Here is a 23934-nt window from a genome sequence, read left to right as displayed (position 1 = left end):
GGGGTTAATGGATTGGGATGATGTCGTACCTGAGAAAACAAAGAAAAAGAAGGAGACCTCGCAGATCAATTACGATTCGCCTTCGAGGTTTATAGAGAGACGAGAGGTAGAGAATGAAGGGAGATCTAGAGGAGAGAGTATCAGAGAGGGATAGTGGATTGTACAGATGAAAAATAGATAGAAGATAGAAAAACAAGGCGGGTTGTTAAAATTTTAAGGATTTCGTTTCCCCCTCGTCTACTAAAAGCGCGTTTCATTAAAATTATAAAGCGACAGGTACAGACGACGCGCGTTTAAGATGAAGCGCCCTCCGTGTTTTTAATTTTTTTTCTTGAGACACTAAATTAAGGGCACGCAATAATGCGTGACGTAAATCCTTAAATTTTTTTGGAGAAATGACACTATTTTAAGGGCACGTCCTTTTGCGTATCGTTAATCAGCACGCGTCGTAAAAAGCGCGTCATTAAAGGTCTATTTTCTAGTAGTGGTTTCTCATTCTGATTTGATTTCTTATTCACGCTCCTTATAGTTTTTATTTATTTATTCATTTATTTTTTTTTTTTTTGATTTTGTTTGTGTATCTGTGTCTCAGATTGCTAGATTGATGGAGACTGGATTGTCAATTCTTTATAGATTCTACCTACTTTTCATATTTCTTACTTAACAAGATAATTTCTTTGTAGATATCTGGTTCGGAACTCAAAATTATAAATCCAATCCTAATTTTTTTGATGTTTTATTGTTGTTTCTGATTTTATTTTGTATTCACATTCCTGATTCCTGGTCCTCGTATCTAATCAAATGTTGAAAGCTTATAGTTTTTTTTTTCTCAGATTTCTTGAGACTTAACTTTATATCTTCTACCTACTTTTTTAGATCTTTTTACTTAAGAATGTAATATATTTATTGATATATGATTCAAAATTCAAAACTTTAAATCCAGTTTTAAATTCAGATGTTTGATTGTTTGTATTTGATTTTATTCTGCAGTTGCACCTTGATTTAAATTAAATATGATATTAGGCTTCTATAACTTTAAGACAGAAATCATATATTAAAAATCAGATGTAATCTTTTCATATAAGTAGATAGTGTTTAGCTATTGACAATCTATAATGTTTTCCAAAAAACAATTATCTAGAAGCCAAAAAAAAAGGAAGAAACGAAAAATTTCTGATGCCTTCAATCAAACTTATAAAGGATCTATACATAATTTTTTTTAAACCGTCGAGTTCGTATAGTTTGAATGAAAATGATACTAGTTTGAATGCAGAAAAACTAATTCGAATTAAAATGATAGTAATTTCACTTTTAGGTAATGTTATGGTCATATTTATGTTTCTAATATTAATAGTGATTTTTGTGGACTTTGTAACGTATTGTTTATTTTTGAATTAAATTAAATTTTATTTATTATTTGGGGGCCCATTTTTTCTTTTTGCCCTGGGCCCATAATACATTTGGACCGGCCCTGCTCCAATTTAATTGAGGTAAAAATTGTAACTAGATAGAAAAAATTTGATAGTTGGATGGGTTGTTAGTAATATCATCTAAAATAATTAATATTAAAAAAGTTTTTCTTCGTTTCATAACTGTTCACAACAAGTTTTTACATACGAGGCATAGAGCCATAGAGGGCAAACAAGAGGATTATAGGTCAATAAACAGAAATTAGAGAATTTATTTAATGAAAAGGAGGATTGAATCGTTACCCACAAGAAAATGTGGCAATTGTAGGACAATAAAAGAAATTAGGTGAATTTATTTATTTAAAAAGAAAATCGAATCCTTACCCACAAGTGGCAATTATAGACAATAAAAAGAATACTGGTGAATTTATTTGATAAAAAATAGTACTATCGTTTAAGAGAACAAAACAAAAGCTGTATGATAAAAAAAGGTGGTCAAGGACTCAAGGTTATTCTAGACATGATAGACATTTTAGATCTTCAATTGTCAGTTATTTGTTTGAATCTTTTTTGGGATTTTTGTTTGTTCTTTCCCTGAGTATTTGTTCCTCTTTGTGCTCTTGTTCTTGTTTTTCTTTAAATTTTAGGTGAATTCTTTAACTCCAATCCTTTTTTATCAAAATCTGTCAAAGAAAATCCTCCTTTATAAAAAGAATTATGAAACTAGCATCATTTTCAGAGTCTGTCATATTTCCCTGTTCATATGTAAGAAAAAAAAGGTCAAAGGTGATATACTGATATTCATCTGACTTCTGAATGAATGAAAAAAAAAGGTCCAAGAACAATTGCAGCAGCAAGGCATGTGCTTCAAAACAAGCATACTGACCAATTGCTAATTTTATCTATCGTCTGAAAGGGAATACTTGGTCCCATTTCATTAAATTCATACCCACTGACAAATCCACCTAATCAATGACACCCATTTCCTATTGTACAAGTCATTAATGCGTCGAAAAGAGGTTGATTTAAAAACCCGTTACAAGTGGTCGATGCATGAAGAGGGGGCAGCTTACAGTTGATCAGTTCCATCGTGGAAAAGGCATCCAGAACCATGATCAATGTGTTTCAAGCCCTCACCTGTGTAAACCGGCTACATTAATGATCCATTTCTAGATGCAAATGGTAAGTACATGTAATGATGTAACGTTTATCAATAATTGGCAACTAAATTTTATGTGTTTCAGTGCACAAGATGAATCCTGTTTATTGTTCCATAACAACTGGTAACAAAATATCCATAGTTTTCTTCAAACAAAATTAAGCCAACATTAGCAACACAATATATGAGATTCAGAGTGTTAATTCGCTAAATGTTACGAAATGGAGCATGTTCAATGCTCTATAACAATGAATTTCTTCGTAGAAAATTACTAACTGGAAATCAGATGCAATCATGCAAATTGTGACAGATAACGAAAGAGCAATTTAACGGTGAAGATGAATTGGAAATTATATTCTGATCGATCGGTGTTATTGTCAAAAAAGGAAAAATTATGGAGCATTGGACAGATTCACATATTATTTTTGCAAATGCAACTAGAATTCATACAATTTTCGTTTACCAAACAAAGATGATCACACGAAAACGATGGCACATATGAATTGGAAGCTTCATTGATAGATATGATGATTTTGTTGTCTTAAGTATGTCGAGTGATTTAGACAGAACGGCACAGATTTTTAGAAAAATCAAACTATGATTGTACAAGACGAAATCAAGGCAACGAAAAAAATGCAAGTAAAAGATGGCACATAAAAAAATTCATTATATGTCAGAAGTGGGATTTGAACCCACGCTCTCTCACGAGAACCAGAACTTGAGTCTGGCGCCTTAGACCACTCGGCCATCCTGACTTCGATGCTTTTTTTAAGAAATTATTATATAAAACCAGTTCATCAGGCTTAGTTTCTTTTTCCTCTTATTAGAGATCGATGTTTGAATTTTAAGTTGTAACGTTTAAATTTGAATACAAACTAGTATTTAGGTCATATAACTCATTTCATTTGTAAATTGTAATTAATAAAAAAGAAAAATACAAAAAAAGTTATATAAAAATGCAACTTTAAAATATAATAAGAGATAAAAATTGTAACTTATAAAATAGTAATAATTTAACTTTAAAATAATAAAGGATGAAAACTATTAAATTAAAATTTCTTTTGGGAAAAAATGTAAATGTGAAAATCTGTTATGACAAGAAGCAAAATCCTTATTTTCTAGAAGAATGTTTATTTTGCATCTTGTATTTATATTTTGTTGTAATATAATATGGATTTAATCATTTTTTGTTTGAAAAGAATAAAACACAATGAACATTAATCTTATGAAGGAATACCGACATTACAAATTAATAGGTATATAATTACATAAAGGTTTTGGTTATGTAAAGTATTCTTTCTTTTTTAATCTTAATCTCTTTTTTTATTAGTATAATTTACGACATATATTCTTAGACATTAAATTTGAAAATAGATGTTTAAAATGTAATTATTGTGGTAAAAGGAAGAAAAAAGTTTCATTTTCTCTGGTTTACACTACCATGTGGATGATTTGGAATGCAAAGAATGTGTTGGTTTTCAGAAATTAAAGGTGGGCTGCTTTACATGTACCGATGATATTAGTATTAGCAATTTTAGTTGGATCAACTTGTTAAAAGATCAGCCCAAGACAGATTTTAAATCAGTCCGAGTCGAGTTCGAACTTAATATTAGGCTCGTTTATTAAACGAGTTTGAGCTCGAGTTTATGTCACTAAGCTCGATTAGGTCCGCAAGCCTAAACGAGCATATATATAATATAACTTATTATTTTTATATGTTAAAATAGAAACATATTTGAAGAATTAGATATTTAGGGTATTAATAAACGAGTTTTTTAACACGCTTAAAACTTATTTACGCCCGTTAGACAAAAAAACAAGTCGAGCTTGTATAATTCTTCATGAGATTGAGTCAAGCTCAAGCACGAGCCCTTATAACTTAAATGAGTCTGAGCCAAGCTTGACAAGGCTCGGCCTCAGCTCACCCCTAATCATACCCACACTACCCCTTCCTTTCTTTCATTACCAATCCAACACCACTATAGTTCATCACCCACTACCTAACTTAAAATCTATTAATCATCCTTCGACATCGACGGTTATGTTTGCTAACAACTTCATTGATCAATTACCATAGGCAATTGACTCATTGCAACTATCATTAAGTCTTCAAATCATAGTCCAAAATATCAAATCCAAAAAAGATTTGTGGATGATGATCAAACCTAGAAAATCAAACAAATAAACTCAAACCTAGGTAATGCAAATCAAAACCTTATTATCAAACCAGAATAAACTAATGAGAATCAAACCTAGAAAGAACCCAAGAACTAATGTCAAATCAAACCCAGAAACACAAACAAAAATCAAACCTATAAAATCAAATGAAATATGAAAATTTGAAAAATCTTAGAGACCATCTATGAAATTCACACATGATGTCTCAATTACCCGATCTACTTATGATAATAAAACGATTTTCAAGAAAAAAAAGTTGTCAAGGTTCATTACTTTTGTAAAACAGTTTCATATCAACACAACATACATTTTGCAAAAATTAGTTTTATATCAACACAACAAACATTTTCTAAAAATTTATCTTTAATCGTATTTCTTATTTTACAATAAGCACATAATCACTTATATCCAGTATGTATCAAAAAATATTTCATGAAAATACTACATCTTATAAATGTTTGCAAGCTTCTATAATTTTATGAAATACCCACATGCATATCAATATAGAGTGAAACAAGGTCTTTCTTTTTACCACTCTTCTCTTTATGTTCTCCCGATAGTGAATCTTCCAATTTTGCTAATGACCATATACAAAATCAGTAGGCACTATATAAGCATGTTCGAACAGGTGTTTAAAAAAACGGATAATTCTATTACTATCAAGATTGTTGGTGGTTTTAGTGTCACCATGTCATTTTAAGTAACTGGAACTAACATGTGAGCTAAGGGGCTTCATGTTTTGTACTCTAATCCATGTACGGGGCTATGCGGAGTGCACGCATGTATAAGATCGAGTCAGAAGCCGGTTCGACGACTAGTCGGGGGTTCAGGGTTTCCAAAGGGGCAGCGCCCCTAGCGGGGTCAAGGGTAATCCAGATTAATATTACTTGCTTCCAAAGCAACTAATGACGGCCCAAACCTAATGAAACCCTAATCGTGTTTAATATATAAACGACTTTTCCTTTCCAGAACCCTTTAGCATACTAGCTTACGTTTTCTGTGCCTAGAAACATAAGTGTCCACTTGGATTATCCTAGGCTGAATTTCTTGTTACCCAGGTATAGGGTAGAAATATCAGTTCGGAAAGTGATATCACGATCCAAGCTGGTATCCAGATCTCCACCGCAAACCCTAATATTCCCAACAAAGATCTCATTTGTCAACTTTGTTTTGGAAATATAGTGTGCGGCTTACCATCAAGTGTTCGACCAACAAAACTTGTAGTCAATGTTAGTAAATATTGATGTCTCAATCTAGTCTTCCACTTCTGTTGGTTGTCTCGGTTTTGCCCAACACCTATAATAAATAAGATTACATAATATTTGTGAACAATACCGAAACTATCTTAATAAATAAGATTATATAATAATATTTCTAACAACTATATTAATGATATATATATATATATAATATATTGTCATATATTCATTTGAAATTTGAAACAAATACAAAATCGAAAACATGAATAAATAATTGAAGGTAATAAATAGCATTTATACATGATTTTGAACCCAAAATCATCCATCTTTCCAGCATTTGAAAGATAGTCGTGGGATTTATTCTTATTTTTAAGACAAAGACACATGAGGCAAACATTAATGTTGAAATAAGATTTATTTATTACGTTAATCAACCATGCATTTTTTTTGAACGACAAAATTATATAAATGAGGCCCCAACTAGCAAGTGACTAGGAGGGCACCAAGAAGCAACAGATACACAGATTGTCATGACATACACTTTTCAAAAGAAAAAAGCAACATGGTCATAAACAATAAAATGGAGAAGACATCCATTCTCCCCACCTATATAGTCCACCATTTCCCCTGCTCTTTATCCAAAAATAAACCAAAGATTTGATATTTTCAGCACCTTTATTGGAACACATCATCTTTTGATTGAATATGCAATTATTATGATACTTCCATAAACTCCAAATGAGTCCATAAAAGATAATCATTATTCTGTGACGCCTCCTTGTATTACTGCTCATGTTTGCAATGTAGTTGATCATATCTCCAAGGTTGTTACAATCGGGCCCTATTTTTTTCGGGGCCTTGTGAGGTTGCACATGTTGCACACCCTTAGGGTGATTATGTTGGAAGGTGGACAAACTTTGGGCAAAGTTTTAGTTTTAATTTGTAAGTAAATTTTTGAATAGAGATGTGATAACTTTGAGTATTTAATTTCTGCACGGAGGACAGACTTTTAAAGTCTAGCTAATAATGAAACAAATAAGATGGGTAAAAGGGTGATATGAGTAAAAAAATATTTAGCGGGTCTTTAAATGTTTATATATTTAAAATAAATCATTCCAAACAAATTAAATTCTTAGTATAACCTTTATAGTTATTTTTATAGATTACGTATTTATAAATATTGTTGAAGTATAAACACAAGCCATTTTGTAACTCAATATCTATTCAGCCAATTTGCCACAATAACAAAAATTTAAGCGACCACAGTGGGAGTCGAACCCACGACCTTTTGATCCGAAGTCAAACGCGCTAATCCACTGCGCTATGCGGTCGTATTGATGATAAAAGTTATTTTTATAGACTACATATTTACAAATTTATAAATAATTGTTGAATCATACACACAAGCGATTTTGACTGATAGTATGGTACTATTAAAAATAACTCAGCTAAATACATTCAGCAGATTTGCCACAATAACAAATTTTAAACGACCACAGTGAGAGTTTAACCCACGACCTTTTGATCCGAAGTCAAACGCGCTAATCCACTGCGCTATGCGGTCTTATTGATGAAACATACACACAATCGATTTTGACTGATAGTATGGTACTATTAAAAATCAAAATTAAAAAAAAAAAATAACTCATCTAAATACATTCAGCAGATTTGCCACAATAAAAAAAATTGTAAACGACCACAGTGGGAGTCGAACCCACGACCTTTTGATCCGAAGTCAAACGCGCTAATCCACTGCGCTATGCGGTCTTATTGATGAAGTGTTTGGTAAAGATATATTTATCTAATACACAACGTTTTTGCTGAAAGTTAAATTCCAATGCAAGTTCAGTACATATAATGTAGATAGGTATTTTATTTCGTACTAAAATAATAAGGAATGCAATATCAATCTATGTATTTGTAACTCAAAATAATCAAGGATAATCACCAAAGAGTCTTTAATCTAACGTAAGGTTGGATTCTTTCCAATAAAAGATCATGAATTCAACTCTTTCTAAGATTCATAGACATTATTTAGGAGTATGTTTGTTTGATGTTTAAAAAAATAAAGATAATCACTAAAATAATTACGAAATACTTGTTCTTTTTTTAAATTGATCACAAAAATAACCATATATTTTATAAATTGTTTCTTGCACAATCAAAACTATTTTCTTACCATTTTAGAAAAAAAAAAAAAAAAAGCTTATCGCTTTATGAAATTGTAATTATTTTAAGCCAAAACTTCAAAAATGGTTTCTATGGTTTTCAAAAATATCAAGTTTAATCCCTAAGTTCAAAAAACCTCACAGATGGTCCCTGTGGTTTCAAAACTTTTGACAATTGGTCCTTCTGGCTCACTCCGTTAGCATTTCACCGCTAACTCATTTTTAATACAATATTGCAGGGGTAATTTCGTCATTTCAGTTGTAACCTTCTCTCTTTAAAAGAAATTGCATGTCCGATTTTTGGGCAAACCCTTTAGCTTTATCAGTCGTCATCTCTCCTCCTTTCCACTGTTGCTCAACCGTTGCACCCTTCACGACATCCAATCGCTTCTGATTCAAAGATGGTGACTTGCATATGTGGGAATGAAGCAATGAAGATCACTTTATAGACGGATCGTAACCCTGGAAGACAATTTTGGAACTGTAGAAGATGTGTGTAACATCCCAAAATTCAAGCCCAAAAATTTCATTTTTGATTAATTAATTCATAAACATTCATTATCAAATATTGTATAAACATGTCATCTCAAAACCAAGTATCATGTTTGAAACCCACAACCATGAACAAATGTCATATCAGAGTACAATCCCAGAAAACACCGTGCGGAAATCATATGTGAGTGTGTGTGATGTCATGCTACGCCGCCGGCTCCTTCCCCTTGGATGAAGAGGTACCTGAAACCAAAAACTGAAACTGTAAGCACAAAGCTTAGTGAGTTCCCCCATCATACCACATACCATACAATCCCATCGGTATCTTTCAACCGGTAATCGTCATCGGTATCTTTCAACCGATAATCGTCATCGGTATCTTTCAACCGGTAATCGTCATCGGTATCTTTCAACCGATAATCGTCATCGGTATCTTTCAACCGGTAACTGGGGACTATTCCACCCCTACCACTAGCAAACAATAGCAGATATAAGCACACATTCAGACATATCCGGGTACTGACCTACCCCTTGGTCCTACGGACCACTATCAGGGAAACTATCCCTATCATGCAACATATCATACAGATATAACACATAACCAAATGCAAACCAGACCAAGATAAATTATCACAAAGACAATTATCTTCTAAATACTCCTTAATGGTGGGCCAGCATTGTGGCCTTAGACCCACCCCTACTGGAAGGCAACTCACCTCGTATCTGCTGAACTGCGCGGAAATCCTCAGACTGCTGTCGCGGCTGCTCCGGAAGTCCCCCGGCTAAAAATTCCCAAAAACACTTAGTCAGAAACTAACATCTACCCCTAGGGTAAAATGACCCTTTTACCCCTTGACCAAGTCAAAGTCAACGTCAAAGTCAACTTCCAGATGACCTGACTCGCTGAGTTGACTCGTCAACTCGCCGAGTCCATATCCTTCCATCATACCTCATACCCGTCTCTACTCGTCGAGTTAGGCGATGACTCGACGAGTTTTCCTTCTAAATGAACACCGACTGAATCCACATCTGACTCGCCGAGTTGTATGAACAACTCGTCGAGTTCATCGTCAACTGATACTCATGTCCTGACCTGACTCGTCGAGTTGTATGAACAACTCGTCGAGTCACTCTTCATCCTATAAACACGTTATGTCCTCGACTCGCCGAGTTGATGAACAACTCGCCGAGTTCCATGAAGATTGTCTTGGACTCGCCGAGTACCATGAATTCCCAGAACCCTTTGCTTAGTCCAGAACGTTGGGTCACTCTCGGGACTCCTAAAAACGCTTCCACACTCAACTGGTCCTTACGACCCTCGCTGATATGGGACCAAAACCCTTGGACTCGCCGAGTCCAGGAATGGACTCGCCGAGTCTATCACATTCCTTACAAGGAACTTCGATTTCTGATGTACAACACTTAACCAAATGATAGATCCATGCCCCTAAACTCGATTTAGCACGTAAAGTTACAAACTTTACGTGCATGCATGGGACATTAGAGCTAAAAAGGCTCTAGAATGGTTCTTTTGTTGCATGGGGCCTTCCTTGGTGCAAAAAGCAACCTAGATCTGACATGTGGCTCAGAAAATGACATGATAAAGAAGCCCAAACCCCCAACCATGTTTGCAAACATGGTTGGCCACCAAAAATGGCTTATAAGAGCCCTAAATCAACCAAAAGAGGGATCTAACAAAAGAATGAGCAAGGTTCAGACTTTATACCTTCCAAGGACTGCAAATGATGAACCAAACTTGAATCCTTCAGTCCCCTCTTGATCCTTCTAAGCTCTTCCTTCTTCCTTGAGACCAAAACCCACAAGAATCACTCAAAAAGCCTTAGATCTTCACAAAAACGGCTAGGGTTGCTATGAGGAGTGTTTGGGAGCATCAAGGGGGAAAGGAGGCTGCATAAGGTCGTTTAAATAGGGTGCAAACCACTGGATTAAGGTTTTTTCCCAAAAAGCGGCTACTCGCCGAGTCCGCGACTTAAACCCCGCGCCTCATCCCGCTTCTACTCGGCGAGTCAGTCCTTCGACTCGCCGAGTCCAAGGCCAAAAGTGCAAAAATAAAGAAGATTTAATAACAGAACACATACCAAAAACCAGGTGCTACAAATCTCCTCCACTTATTTTAGACTTCGTCCTCGAAGTCTACTGCTCGATCCTGGAACAGCTCGGGGTAGTGCTCTATCATCTCGCTCACCGACTCCCAAGTCCACTCCGACCCCTTCCGGTGCTGCCGCTGCACCTTCACGAGTTCTACCCTTTTGTTTCTCAGATCCTTCGACTTCCGGTTAAGGATCGCCACAGGCCGCTCAATGTAATTCAGGCTGCCATCGACCTGAATGTCCTTCAAGGGTACCACCGCCGTATCGTCCACTAGGCACTTCCCCAGCTGAGAGACGTGGAAAGTGTTGTGGATCTGACTGAGCTCGGCTGGCAGATCCAGCCGGTACGCCACCCTGCCCACCCGAGCTACAACCCTGAACGGCCTAATATGCCTTGGGCCCAACTTGCCCCGCTTCCTGAATCGGATGACGCCCTTCCATGGCGACACCTTCAGGAGAACCATATCCCCGACCTGGAACTCCAGGTCTGATCAACGCTTATCGGCATAACTTTTCTGCCGACTCTGAGCAGTCTGAAGCCTGCTCCGGACCTGCTGAATCTTCTCTGTCGTCTCGAGCACTACTTCGGTGTTCCCCATGACTCTCTGGCCAACCTCGCCCCAACATATCGGGGTCCTGCACCTCCTCCCATACAACATCTCGAAGGGAGGATGGTCGATACTCGCATGATAGTTGTTATTATACGAGAACTCTGCCAATGGGAGGTAGGTATCCCAACTACCTCCGAAATCTAAAACGCATGCCCGCAGCATATCCTCCAAAGTCTGGATGGTCCGCTCGCTCTGGAAATCTGTCTGCGGGTGAAAAGCGGTGCTAAAATGCAGACGAGTACCCAGCTCGTCATGAAACCTCTTCCAAAACCTGGAAGTAAACCGCACGTCTCTGTCTGAAATCACCGAAACTGGCACTCCGTGCCGCGCCACCACCTCCCTGATATAGATATCGGCCAATTTCTCGGCCGAGACGCTCTCCTGAATCGGAATAAAGTGGGCGCTCTTGGTCAATCGATCCACGATGACCCATATCGAATCCATCCCCCGCGCGGTTCTGGGAAGCTTCGTGATAAAATTCATTGTAATATCCTCCCACTTCCACAGCGGGACATCCAACGGTTGCATCTTGCCGTGAGGTCTCTGATGCTCGGCCTTGACCTTCCTGCAGGTCAAGCACCGCTCCACGTACCATGCCACATCCCGCTTCATGCAGGGCCACCAATAGTCTAGATGAAGATTCCTATACATCTTCGTCGCCCCGGGATGAATGGAGAATCGGGATTTGTGCACCTCCTCCATCAGGACCTGGCGCACTCCTCCATGATAAGGGACCCACACCCTACGGTGAAGAGTCAATAACCCTCGGCTATCATAGTCGAAAGAGGAAACCTGTCCCACAATCCGCTCACTCTTCCGATGTTCCTCCTTCATAGCCTCCTGCTAAGCCTCCTGGATCCGCTCTAGAAGCGAAGTCACCACTATCATTCTTAGACAGACATCCCTGATCAGCGCTGCCTTGCGGCTAAGCGCATCGGCCACGACATTGGCCTTTCCCGTATGGTAGAGGATCTCACAATCATAGTCCTTCACCACATCAAGCCACCGACGTTGCCTCATATTCAGATTTGGTTGGTCCATGAGGTACCTCAAACTCTTATGGTCCGTGTAAATCGTACAACGAACCCCATAGAGGTAATAACGCCAAATCTTGAGGCCAAACACAACAGCCCCCAACTCCAAATCATGCGTCGAGTAGTTCGCCTCGTGAGGCTTCAGCTGCCTCGACGCGTAGGCGATGACATTAGAGATGGAAACGGGGGCGGGGAATACAGGGGACCCCAATCCCCATCCCCATCCCCGAATCCCCATTCCAATCCCCATCCCCATCGGGGAAAATAAATAAACCTCCATCCCCACCCCCAACGGGGACTGGGGATCCCCAACGGGGAAACGGTGATTTCTTTTTCTCTTTCAACATGCAAACTTTTACATAAGAAAAAACTCTATATTTCAATTTTACCAGCATAAGTTTAAAGATTTTATAAAATATATAAGTACCCATAAATTGGATAAAAATATAAATAAATTTTCTACCAAATTTAAATACATACATGAAAAATCAAGTAGAAAAAAAATTATCGGATTGATATTTAAGGTAAAATAGATCAATCAAAGAGAAAAAAAATATATATACACGAGTTTAAATTAGATAAAAGACAAAGTAAAAGGTATAATTTCAACCAAGTAATTACTAATGAGTTAAGTTACTTAGATCAAATTTTATGTATTATAAACTATACTATAAATATATGTTCTGTATTATTTTTATATATTAATATATGTCGGGGGCGGGTCCAGGGTCGGGGATTAAGGGTATCCCCATCCCCATCCCCATCCCCACTTTTTTTATTCGGGTATTCCCCATCCCCATCCCCATCCCCGGTCAACCTGTGGATTCCCCAGTCAAAACGGGTGCGGGTTTCGGGTTCCCCATTGGGTATGGGGCTTTTTTCCATCCCTAGATGACATGCCCTCTCCGCATCAATACTGTGCCCAATCCTGCGATGGATGCATCGCAGTACACAACAAAATCCTCCATGCCCTCTGGCAGGGCTAAAATTGGCGCCTCGCACAATCTCTGTCTCAGCGTTTCAAATGCGGCCTGCTGCTCAGGCCCCCAGCGATACACCACCGACTTCTTAGTTAGTTGGGTGAGCGGGACTGCTATCTTGGAGAAGTCCTGAATGAATCTCCGATAGTAGCCTGCCAATCCTAGAAAGCTCTGAATCTCAGATGGAGACCTCGGAATCTCCCAATTCATCACGACCTCTACCTTGGCCGGATCTACCGAAATCCCGTTCTGGTTGACAAGGTGCCCAAGAAACTGCACCTCGCGCAACCAGAACTCACACTTGGAGAACTTAGCATACAAGTTCTCCCTCCTCAAAGTCTCCAGAACCTCCCGCAGATGCTCCTCATGCTGCTCCCGCGTCTTGGAATAAACCAAGATGTCATCAATAAATACTATCACAGACCGATCTAACATCGGTCTACACACGCGGTTCATGAGATCCATGAACGCGGCAGGAGCATTGGTGAGCCCGAAAGGAATCACCACAAACTCATAGTGGCCATAATGCGTCCAAAACGCAATCTTTTGCACATCCTCCTCTCTGACCCTCATCTGATGATACCCTGAATGCAAATCAATCTTGGAGAACCAGGATGCTCCCTGAAGCTGGTCAAAGAGGTCATCAATCCTCGGGAGTGGGTAGCGGTTCTTCACCGTTACCTTGTTCAACTCCCGGTAATCTATACACATCCGATGCGACCCGTCCTTCTTCTTCCCAAACATAATCGGGGCTCCCAAGGTGAACTGCTAGGTCTAATGAAACCCTTGTCTAACAGCTCCTGCAGCTGTGTAGACAACTCCTGCATCTCAGGAGGAGCCAACCGATACGGTGTCTTGGCTATCGGAGCCGCACCTGGAACTAGGTCGATCCTGAATTCCACCTGTCGTTCCGGAGGTATCCCAGGCAACTCCTCGGGGAATACGTCCGCAAACTCCCGTACCACAGGTACATCGTCCGCCGTAAACCCTACCCGTTTCCCGGGTATCCATAACATACGCGACATAACCTGCGCAACCCTGTTGGAGGTAGTGCCTAGCTCTCACTGCTGAACATAAAGATGGTCCTTGATGTGGCCTCTTGCCCTGGATCACCAGCTCTCCCCCGTATGGGATCCTGACCCGCACCAACTGATGCGCGCAGTCGATCACTGCCCCATTAGGGCTGAGCCAATCCATACCTATAATCACCTTGTTCCCACGCAACGGAATGGGAACCAAGTCTACCAGGTAGCGCTCCTCAAATAACCTCAGCACACAATCTCGAAATACCGTCGATGCCCTCACCGAACGGTCGTCTGCAATCTCTACCTCTAGAGGGCAACCCAACATGCCCGAAGACTCGGAAAATCTCTTGGTAAGCGCAAGAGACACAAATGACCGGGTAGCGCCCAAGTCAAACAATACCAGAACCGGGATGTCGTTCACATGGAACGATCCTAAACAGAGCACATATCAAAAACACAATCACAACAAAAAAAAAAGATCAGAGGGAAAGAATCATACCCGTCACCACATTGGGTGCAGCGCGTGCCTCCTCGGCTGTCAGCTGAAATGCTCGGCTCCGCACCATTGGAACCTCTGCCTTGACCTTCCGGCCATCTGTAACCCGCGCTGTCACTGAGACCGGTGCTGCCGCTGGCACTGCTGCTGACGCTGCTGTCAATCTCGGGCAATTGGCCCTTTTGTGGCCCCTCTGATTGCAATGGAAGCAAATCAGGTCTGTCATCTGTACCACATGGGCAGGGGCAGTACAATCCCTGCCAAAATGCCCCACCTTGCCACACTTATAGCAGCCCGAACCCGGCCCAGTGCGGCAAGCTCCCTCGTGTGACCGACCGCATTTCCCACAGCGGTCCCGTCCTACTTGGCCTTTCAGCCTACCATCAGATCCCTTGGGCTTCTTCCCCGAAGCCCCAGTCGTCAGCCCCTCCACTGCCTTCCTCTTCTGGACGTGCTCCAGATCAATCTCCCTCTCCCTAGCCCTGGCAATCATGGAATCCAAGGTAGGGCAAGCCGAAAAACTAACATGATCCCGAATGTCAGCTCGTAGCATGTCATGGTAGCGGGTCCTCCTCATATCCTCATCACCCGCGTACTGGGGCACCAGCAATGCCCTCTCCCGGAACTTGGCGGTGATATCCACCACAGTCTTCGTAGTCTGCCTCATATCCAAAAACTCCCTGGCCAGCCGCTGAAGCTCCACAGCTGGCGCAAACTCCGCCCTGAATCTGGTCACAAAGTCCGACCAAGTCATAGCCTCAATAGCCGAGGCTCCCAATGAGTCACCAACAGACTCCCACCAATCCCTAGCCCTGTATCGCAAGCATCCTGCTGCATACCTCACCTTCGACCCCTCTAGGCAGAAGCTTGTCAGCTGCACAGACTCAATGTCTGCGATCCATCTCCTAGCAGCAATGGGGTCTTTCACCCCCATGGAAATCCGGCGCACCACTCCCATGAAAGTCCTTAAATGACAGTGTGCGCGTACCCAGCTGGCTAGACGCCATATCACTCCTGAATGATCGAAGACGATCCTCCATCAGCTCAACAATCCCCTCCTTGATCGACCCGAAGATGATAGGGGTCGACTCAAGGATACCTCTCGTGATCTCAAACGCGATGAACTCGCGTAGCCTGTCATAAACCTGCTCGGATCCCGAACCCGAGCCCGATCCTGATCCTGATCCGGAACCTCCCGCTCCAAGTCGTGTGGTCACCATACTGAAAACACACGCATAAACGTCAGAATCATACATATACTCGAGAGTTCTATCACGCTCCTCAAGGTTCCCGATTTCATCTACGCCCTCCTTGATTCAAGTACGGGTCCTCTGCTTTCAGTAGTACGGCCCCATACTACCTTCCACATCTACCCGTGCTTTCCTCAAGGATTGCTTCGACTTCACCAGGTCCCTTTACCGATACCCCTTTCCACTAACCTCATCCTAGGCTTCCCTACGACACTCTCCGACCTACTCTCCGCCATCAGCTGCGCAGGAGTCCCTACCATTTCCCCCTAACTAGCTTGTAGGTACTGTTACATATCCACTCCTTAGTTAATTGGAAATAGCCAGAACCCCTATAGCACAAAGCAAGCGGCATTCGTGCATCGAGTAACCAAATCAGGCATAACCTATACAAGCCATCCTACTGCTGACTAAACAACCCTAGCATATAGCTCATACAATAGGCATATAAGGCATCCTCCTAGATCCTTAGCCCTAACTAGCACGCGATTATCAGAATCATATATCAGGCACACAAGGCATCTTCCTTGATCCTTAGTCCTATTCTAGCATGCAATTCTGAATCAAGCCATATAGCATAACATAACATGTATGGGTATCTTGGGGAGAACTTACTTGAGCCTGGCCGGTCGCATGCATCACACACCTTGTCTTTCGTAAAATCCTTTTGCTTAGATTTTTAGAAAACCATTTTATTGCAAAAATATTTTAGCCCCTTAGTTTGAGTCCAGACCCCCCCCCCCCCCGAGGGCGTGTCCGAGTCCCTCAAACCAGGGCTCTGATACCAACTTGTAACATCCCAAAATTCAAGCCCAAAAATTTCATTTTTGATTAATTAAATCATAAACATTCATTAGGAAATATTGTATAAACATGTCATCTCAAAACCAAGTATCATGTTTGAAACCCACAACCATGAACAAATGTCATATCATAGTACAATCCCAGAAAACACCGTGCGGAAATCATATGTGAGTGTGTGTGATGCCATGCTACGCCGCCGGCTCCTTCTCCTTGGATGAAGAGGTACCTAAAACCAAAAACTGAAACTGTAAGCACAAAGCTTAGTGAGTTCCCCCATCATACCACATACCATACAATCCCATCGGTATCTTTCAACCGGTAATCGTCATCGGTATCTTTCAACCGATAATCGTCATCGGTATCTTTCAACCTGTAACTGGGGACTATTCCACCCCCTACCACTAGCAAACAATAGCAGATATAAGCACACATTCAGACATATCCGGGTACTGACCTACCCCTTGGTCCTACGGACCACTATCAGGGAAACTATCCCTATCATGCAACATATCATACAGATATAACACATAACCAAACGCAAACCAGACCAAGATAAATTATCACAAAGACAATTATATTCTAAATACTCCTTAATGGTGGGCCAGCATTGTGGCCTTAGACCCACCCCTACTGCAAGGCAACTCACCTCGTATCTGTTGAACTGCGCGGAAATCCTCAGACTGCTGTCGCGGCTGCTCCGGAAGTCCCCCGGCTAAAAATTCCCAAAAACACTTAGTCAGAAACTGACATCTACCCTTATGGTAGAATGACCATTTTACCCCTTGACCAATTCAAAGTCAACTTCCAGTTGACCTGACTCGCCGAGTTGACTCGTTCGAGGGCGTGTCTATTTTTAGAAAACCATTTTATTGCAAAAATCTTTTAGCCCCTTAGTTTGAGTCCAGACCCCCCCCCCCCCCCCGAGGGCGTGTCTAAATCCCTCAAACCAGGGCTCGGATACCAACTTGTAACATCCCAAAATTCAAGCCCAAAATTTTCATTTTTGATTAATTAATTCATAAACATTCATTAGGAAATATTGTATAAACATGTCATCTCAAAACCAAGTATCATGTTTAAAACCCACAACCATGAACAAATGTCATATCAGAGTACAATCCCAAAAAAACACCGTGCGGAAATCATATGTGAGTGTGTGTGATGCCATGCTACACCGCCGGCTACTTCCCCTAGGATGAAGAGGTACTTGAAACCAAAAACTTAAATTGTAAGCACAAAGCTTAGTGAGTTCCCCCATCATACCACATACCATACAATCCCATCGGTATCTTTCAACCGGTAATCGTCATCGGTATCTTTCAACCGGTAATCATCATCGGTATCTTTCAACCAATAATCGTCATCGGTATCTTTCAACCGGTAATCGTCATAGGTATCTTTCAACAGGTAACTGGGGACTATTCCACCCCCTACCACTAGCATACAATAGCATATATAAGCACACATTCAGACATATTCGGGTATTGACCTACCCCTTGGCCCTACGGACCACTATCAGGGAAACTATCCCTATCATGCAACATATCATACAGATATAACACATAACCAAACGCAAACTAGACCAAGATAAATTATCACAATGACAATTATCTTCTAAATACTCCTTAATGGTAGGCCAACATTGTGGCCTTAGACCCACCCCTACTGGAAGGCAACTCACCTCGTATCTGCTGAACTGCGCGGAAATCCTCAGACTGCTGCCGTGGCTGCTCCGGAAGTCCCCCGGCTAAAAATTCCCAAAAACACTTAGTCAGAAACTAACATCTACCCCTAGGGTAAAATGACCCTTTTACCCCTTGACCAAGTCAAAGTCAACGTCAAAGTCAACTTCCAAATGACCTGACTCGCTGAGTTGACTCGTCAACTCGCCGAGTCCATATCGTTCCATTACACATCATACCCGTCTCTACTCGTCGAGTTAGGCGATGACTCGACAAGTTTTCCTTCTTAATGAACACCGACTGAATCCACATCTGACTCGACGAGTTGTATGAACAACTCATCGAGCTCATCATCAACTGATACTCATGTCCTGGCCTGACTCGCCGAGTTGTATGAACAACTCGTCGAGTCACTCTTCATCCTATGAACACGTTATGTCCTCGACTCGCCGAGTTGATGAACAACTCGCCGAGTTCCATGAAGATTGTCTTGGACTCGCCGAGTCCGTTCATGCACTTGCCGAGTACCATGAATTCCCAGAACCCTTTGCTTAGTCCAGAACGTTGGGTCACTCCTCGGGACTCGTAAAAACGCTTCCACACTCAACTGGTCCTTACGACCCTCGCTGATATGGGACCAAAACCCTTGGACTCGCCGAGTCCAGGAATGGACTCGCCGAGTCTATCACATTCCTTACAAGGAACTTCGATTTCTGATGTACAACACTTAACCAAATGATAGATCCATGCCCTAAACTCGATTTAGCACGTAAAGTTATAAACTTTACGTGCATGCATGGGACATTAGAGCTAAAAAGGCTCTAGAATGGTTCTTTTGTTGCATGGGGCCTTCCTTGGTGCAAAAAGCAACCTAGATCTGACTTGTGGCTCAGAAAATGACATGATAAAGAAGCCCAAACCCCCAACCATGTTTGCAAACATGGTTGGCCACCAAAAATGGCTTATAAGAGCCCTAAATCAACCAAAAGAGGGATCTAACAAAAGAACGAGCAAGGTTCAGACTTTATACCTTCCAAGGACTGCAAATGATGAACCAAACTCGAATCCTTTAGTCCCCTCTTGATCCTTCTAAGCTCTTCCTTCTTCCTTGAGACCAAAACCCACAAGAATCACTCAAAAAGCCTTAGATCTTCGCAAAAACAGCTAGGGTTGCTATGAGGAGTGTTTGGGAGCATCAAGGGGGAAAGGAGGCTGCATAAGGTCGTTTAAATAGGGTGCAAACCACTGGATTAGGGTTTTCGCCCAAACAGCGGCTACTCGTCGAGTCCGCGACTTAAACCCCGCGCCTCATCCCGCTTCTACTCGGCGAGTCAGTCCTTCGACTCGCTGAGTCCAAGGCCAAAAGTGCAAAAATAAAGAAGATTTAATAACAGAACACATACCAAAAACCAGGTGCTACAATGTAGTTGCAGTAGGGGTTAGAAGTCCTTCACACTTATCTATTTCCTTTTGCACCACACATAACCTCTTCATGAGATACTCTCTAATATACTCTAAGCAAGTGATAATAGGTTTATCCCTACCTTCATCTAGCTTAGAATTGAATATTGTTGGATTAGGTGTCTAAGCCTATAACTATAATTGGTATGTACTTGAATTGATAGCAGCACAGTCCTTTTGGGTTGCCCTCAAACCTAGCAACCAAACAAGGAAATTATGAAAGGAGAGATATTGATTTATTATAAGATTAATAAATTAATATAAATGGTTTATTAATATGTTAAAAGATTAATATATTGATTAGGAATCATAATGTATAATTAATAGTTAGACATAAATTAATTAGAATTAATTTTGGGGTTAACTGTATTAATTATAAAGTGTAGGGACTAGTTTGTAATTATCTAATAGTTGAGTGGAAGGCTCCAGAACCTCCTTGGAAGGGGGTGGACGTAATCTATAGTGGAAACCCTAATAATTTAGTCCATGGGGGCTTGGATAAGGCCGTTGGGTTTGCTTAGACCCTAAGCAAGGAGCATTAGGGTTTTTCCCTAAACCCTAGATCCCTCAGCTATATAAGGAGCCTCCTGGCTCACATTTTGGGCACTCCTTTTTTTGAAGAAACCCTAGGTTGAGAATTGCATACTCTATCCGTCTCTCTCCTTCTAGTTTCCTTCTTGCTAGCTATTGTGTGTGATTCCATTAGAGGCATTACATTTGTGGTGCTAAGCTTCCAAGAAGATTAAGATCAAGATCAAGAGGATTGTCAATTGTTTACTATAACATTTGAAAGGTATGTAACTCTTGAACCCTAGTTTGTTATTTTTGCAAATAGCCTCTCTCTTCTAGGGTTCTTGTTTTGCAATTCAAAGTTATATGTTCAATAGTTAAAACATAGATCCAAAGTAGGTTGCATGTGAACTTAGGAATTGTTTTTCTAGTTTATTTGTTTTACCTAAAACCCATCAAATACCTCACAAAGGTTATTCAACAAACAATCAGTATGTGCCCTTCCTGAATAATAGATATTAAGAGAAGACAATTACACATATAGTAAACACACAACATGGAAGATTAACATTTCTCAATAAATTTCTAGAAACTTACCACTAAAGTGAGATTTAGCCCAAGTGTTTGTTGGGATCTTACACACCCAAGCATGAGCCTCTTCATTGATCTTCTTCAACTCATCCATTGCTCTGTTAAAGTGATTGACTGTTGTTGCTCTACCACACTCCCAAAGCTCCTCACTTAAGTCTTTTCCTTTCCACTGTTTCTTCATGTTTTCCTGGATATACCTCAAACAGAACCTGTGTTCTGCACTAGGGAATACCTTCTCCATTGCTGGTATTATTCCCTAAACAAAAGTCAATGTATGCAACTGATGGGTTTTAGTCATAAGACATCCTATGTGCTCATACAAACCCTAAAGCTCGGATCTAGGTTCCTCTATTGTACATACTTTGAATCCACGACTACAAACCCTAATTCTAGCATATGGAAATCAGAATTCACATGTAAATAGGTTTAAGAACATACCTTGATTGTTATATAACAATAACAATCCAATTCCTCCTTGAATTGACCTTGGAAAGCAGAGAGTCACAAGTGTCACTCCTCTAATGGCTTACAAACACCATAAGCAAGTGGAGAAGGTATAAGGAGAGAGGAGGGAGGTTAGAATTCGTATTTAGGACTTCTTGGGAAGGGATACACGAATTCATGACCTTGGGGTTGTTTATATAGGTGTAGAGATAGGGTTTCAGTCATTATCCTTATCTAGTTGATTATCCATTAAGCAACCAATAAGATAATCCTTGAATCCTTATCACACTCGAATTCTAAGGCTTTCCAACCTTAAATTCGTCCACCATATATAAAAGATAATCCTTACCTTATTTTGTAACTATCACATAATTACAATTCAGCCCCTCTAGTTTAATTAATTACACTTGATCACAAAACTAATTCTTAATTAATTATTGACCAATATTAATTAAACAAATATGATTTCTCCTTTAATATATTATCCTTATAACATATTAATAAATCATAATAACCTCTCTCTCTATTTATTTCTCCAATCAAGTTGCTTTGGTGAAGGCAACCCAAAAGGACCATGCACCATCGGGTCAAGTACATACCAAAATAGTTATGGACTTAGACACTAATCCAACAGTCTCCCACTTGGATAAGTCTAACAACTATTATGCGCATGACTTCGGATCCCGATCTGCAATCGTAGCTTTCCAAAGCCGCTGTCAACTCTGATCATAACAAATACGCGTGTCCTTAGATAAGGGATCATATATTCCTCCATTCTAGATATCATATGAGATATGATTTCAAATCATTCTCTTTGTACTATATCTCGATTCCCGATTTATGACGACTGACTAATTGAACAAATCAAATTAGCCCTAGCCCGGCCGAGCATTTACGTTTGTCATCACTAAATCATCGAGGGGCCCAAAGATATCGCTTTTATTCTACTTTGAATAAAAGGAACGGATAAACTTTGATACAATGCTTGCTTGCACTCACCCACTGAATTACACACAACAATATGTTTTATAACACCAAGTTACTGGTGCGTTTACATATTATCAATGTGCAACCGATTTGCAAGATACAACTCACACATCTCGGTTTCAAGAATATAAGATGTTATCGTCTCACCAATCACTCGTGATACAATCCATGGAGTGATCCAAGTGAGCGTGGGTTTAATCCAATGCTCAAATCATATTCATAAGCACTCATGAACGTTGCAGCAAACTCTTGCTTATGTCTAATATTCTTTTAGACAATCCACACACCAATTCATGACAGTCTTCATTCATATCTACTTCCAACATATGAACGACTGTGGCCCGTTTGAATAATTCGATTATTCTTAATAAACACAATTATTCTGGAAGTCAAAACATGCAAATGTGAAACACAAGAATAATACTAATCCCATATGGCCTCAAACCTTTGAGTATAAATAAAACGCCTTTTATTTATCACCATATTGATTACTCATTATTTGTCGTTTCGGGTAATCAACTTCTTACTCGAATTCCAACACTTGTCCCATGCTCCTAGCATGAACACAATGTTTACCTATGGTTCTTACTTTGTGAAATAGATCTCATTGAATACATTTCCAATCCTTCTCATTTCACAACTCCAAATCCATTTTCCATAAGTCAAAGAATATCAAATTCTTGCTACTTATAGAATATGCTAGATTCTAACATTCTTTGCAACTATCCTTTCGTAATGTCACTGCACCAAAGTCACAAAGACTATTGTCAATGATATTACAAAGTCTTCTATTGGAGATTGTTACAAGACAATTCCATAGACGTGATGTCTCTCACTCAAAGTACATTCTTTGAACATCCTTTTGCATAGAAGTTTCTAATCTAGTCATAGATTTCTCAATATTCAATTCCCAATATGGACACACTTCCATATGTTCCATATGACAACTCATTCTTAATAGAATCTTATCTATTCGTAATGATGCCGATATGGTCCATCCAATATGGAAACATTTCCATATTTTCCAATACTATACTTCCAACCATTCACAAGCGACCAATCCTCGTCGAACTTTGGATTGTCCTTTGATAGTTGTTTAATTGTTTTTAGTCAAAACCAATTCTAGTCCCTTTTCCCTCTAAATGCGCTCGACATTTGGAAAATTTTAGAATGGTCAAACATTAAAGCATTTGCAATCGATCCTATACCCGAAGCGTATGGGACACGACGCATAATGTTTTATTTGCTATGTTCTCAAAATTCGAATTGTGAAAAGGGATGCCGTAATCATAATCGAAATTTTAAGAACACACTATGTACCTTTGACTAAATTTATTAACATTTCT

General features: G+C 40.0%; 4 non-coding genes across 4 annotated transcripts; all 4 read right to left on the bottom strand.

The window, feature by feature from the left end:
• Positions 1–3239: 3239 nt before the first annotated feature.
• TRNAL-CAA (transfer RNA leucine (anticodon CAA)) lies at positions 3240–3323 on the bottom strand. Its single transcript has one exon. It is a non-coding gene; the product is annotated as a tRNA-Leu (tRNA).
• Positions 3324–7202: 3879 nt separating this feature from the next.
• TRNAR-UCG (transfer RNA arginine (anticodon UCG)) lies at positions 7203–7276 on the bottom strand. Its single transcript has one exon. It is a non-coding gene; the product is annotated as a tRNA-Arg (tRNA).
• Positions 7277–7435: 159 nt separating this feature from the next.
• TRNAR-UCG (transfer RNA arginine (anticodon UCG)) lies at positions 7436–7509 on the bottom strand. Its single transcript has one exon. It is a non-coding gene; the product is annotated as a tRNA-Arg (tRNA).
• Positions 7510–7638: 129 nt separating this feature from the next.
• TRNAR-UCG (transfer RNA arginine (anticodon UCG)) lies at positions 7639–7712 on the bottom strand. The gene has a single exon. It is a non-coding gene; the product is annotated as a tRNA-Arg (tRNA).
• Positions 7713–23934: the final 16222 nt, after the last annotated feature.

The sequence above is a fragment of the Lactuca serriola genome, chromosome 1, assembly GCF_051521515.1.
Source record: "Lactuca serriola cultivar US96UC23 chromosome 1, Lser_US96UC23_V15, whole genome shotgun sequence".
Taxonomy (NCBI): Eukaryota; Viridiplantae; Streptophyta; class Magnoliopsida; order Asterales; family Asteraceae; genus Lactuca; species Lactuca serriola.
The sequence above is the reverse complement of the archived record's forward strand: the minus strand, read 5'-3'. Positions and strand labels throughout refer to the sequence as shown.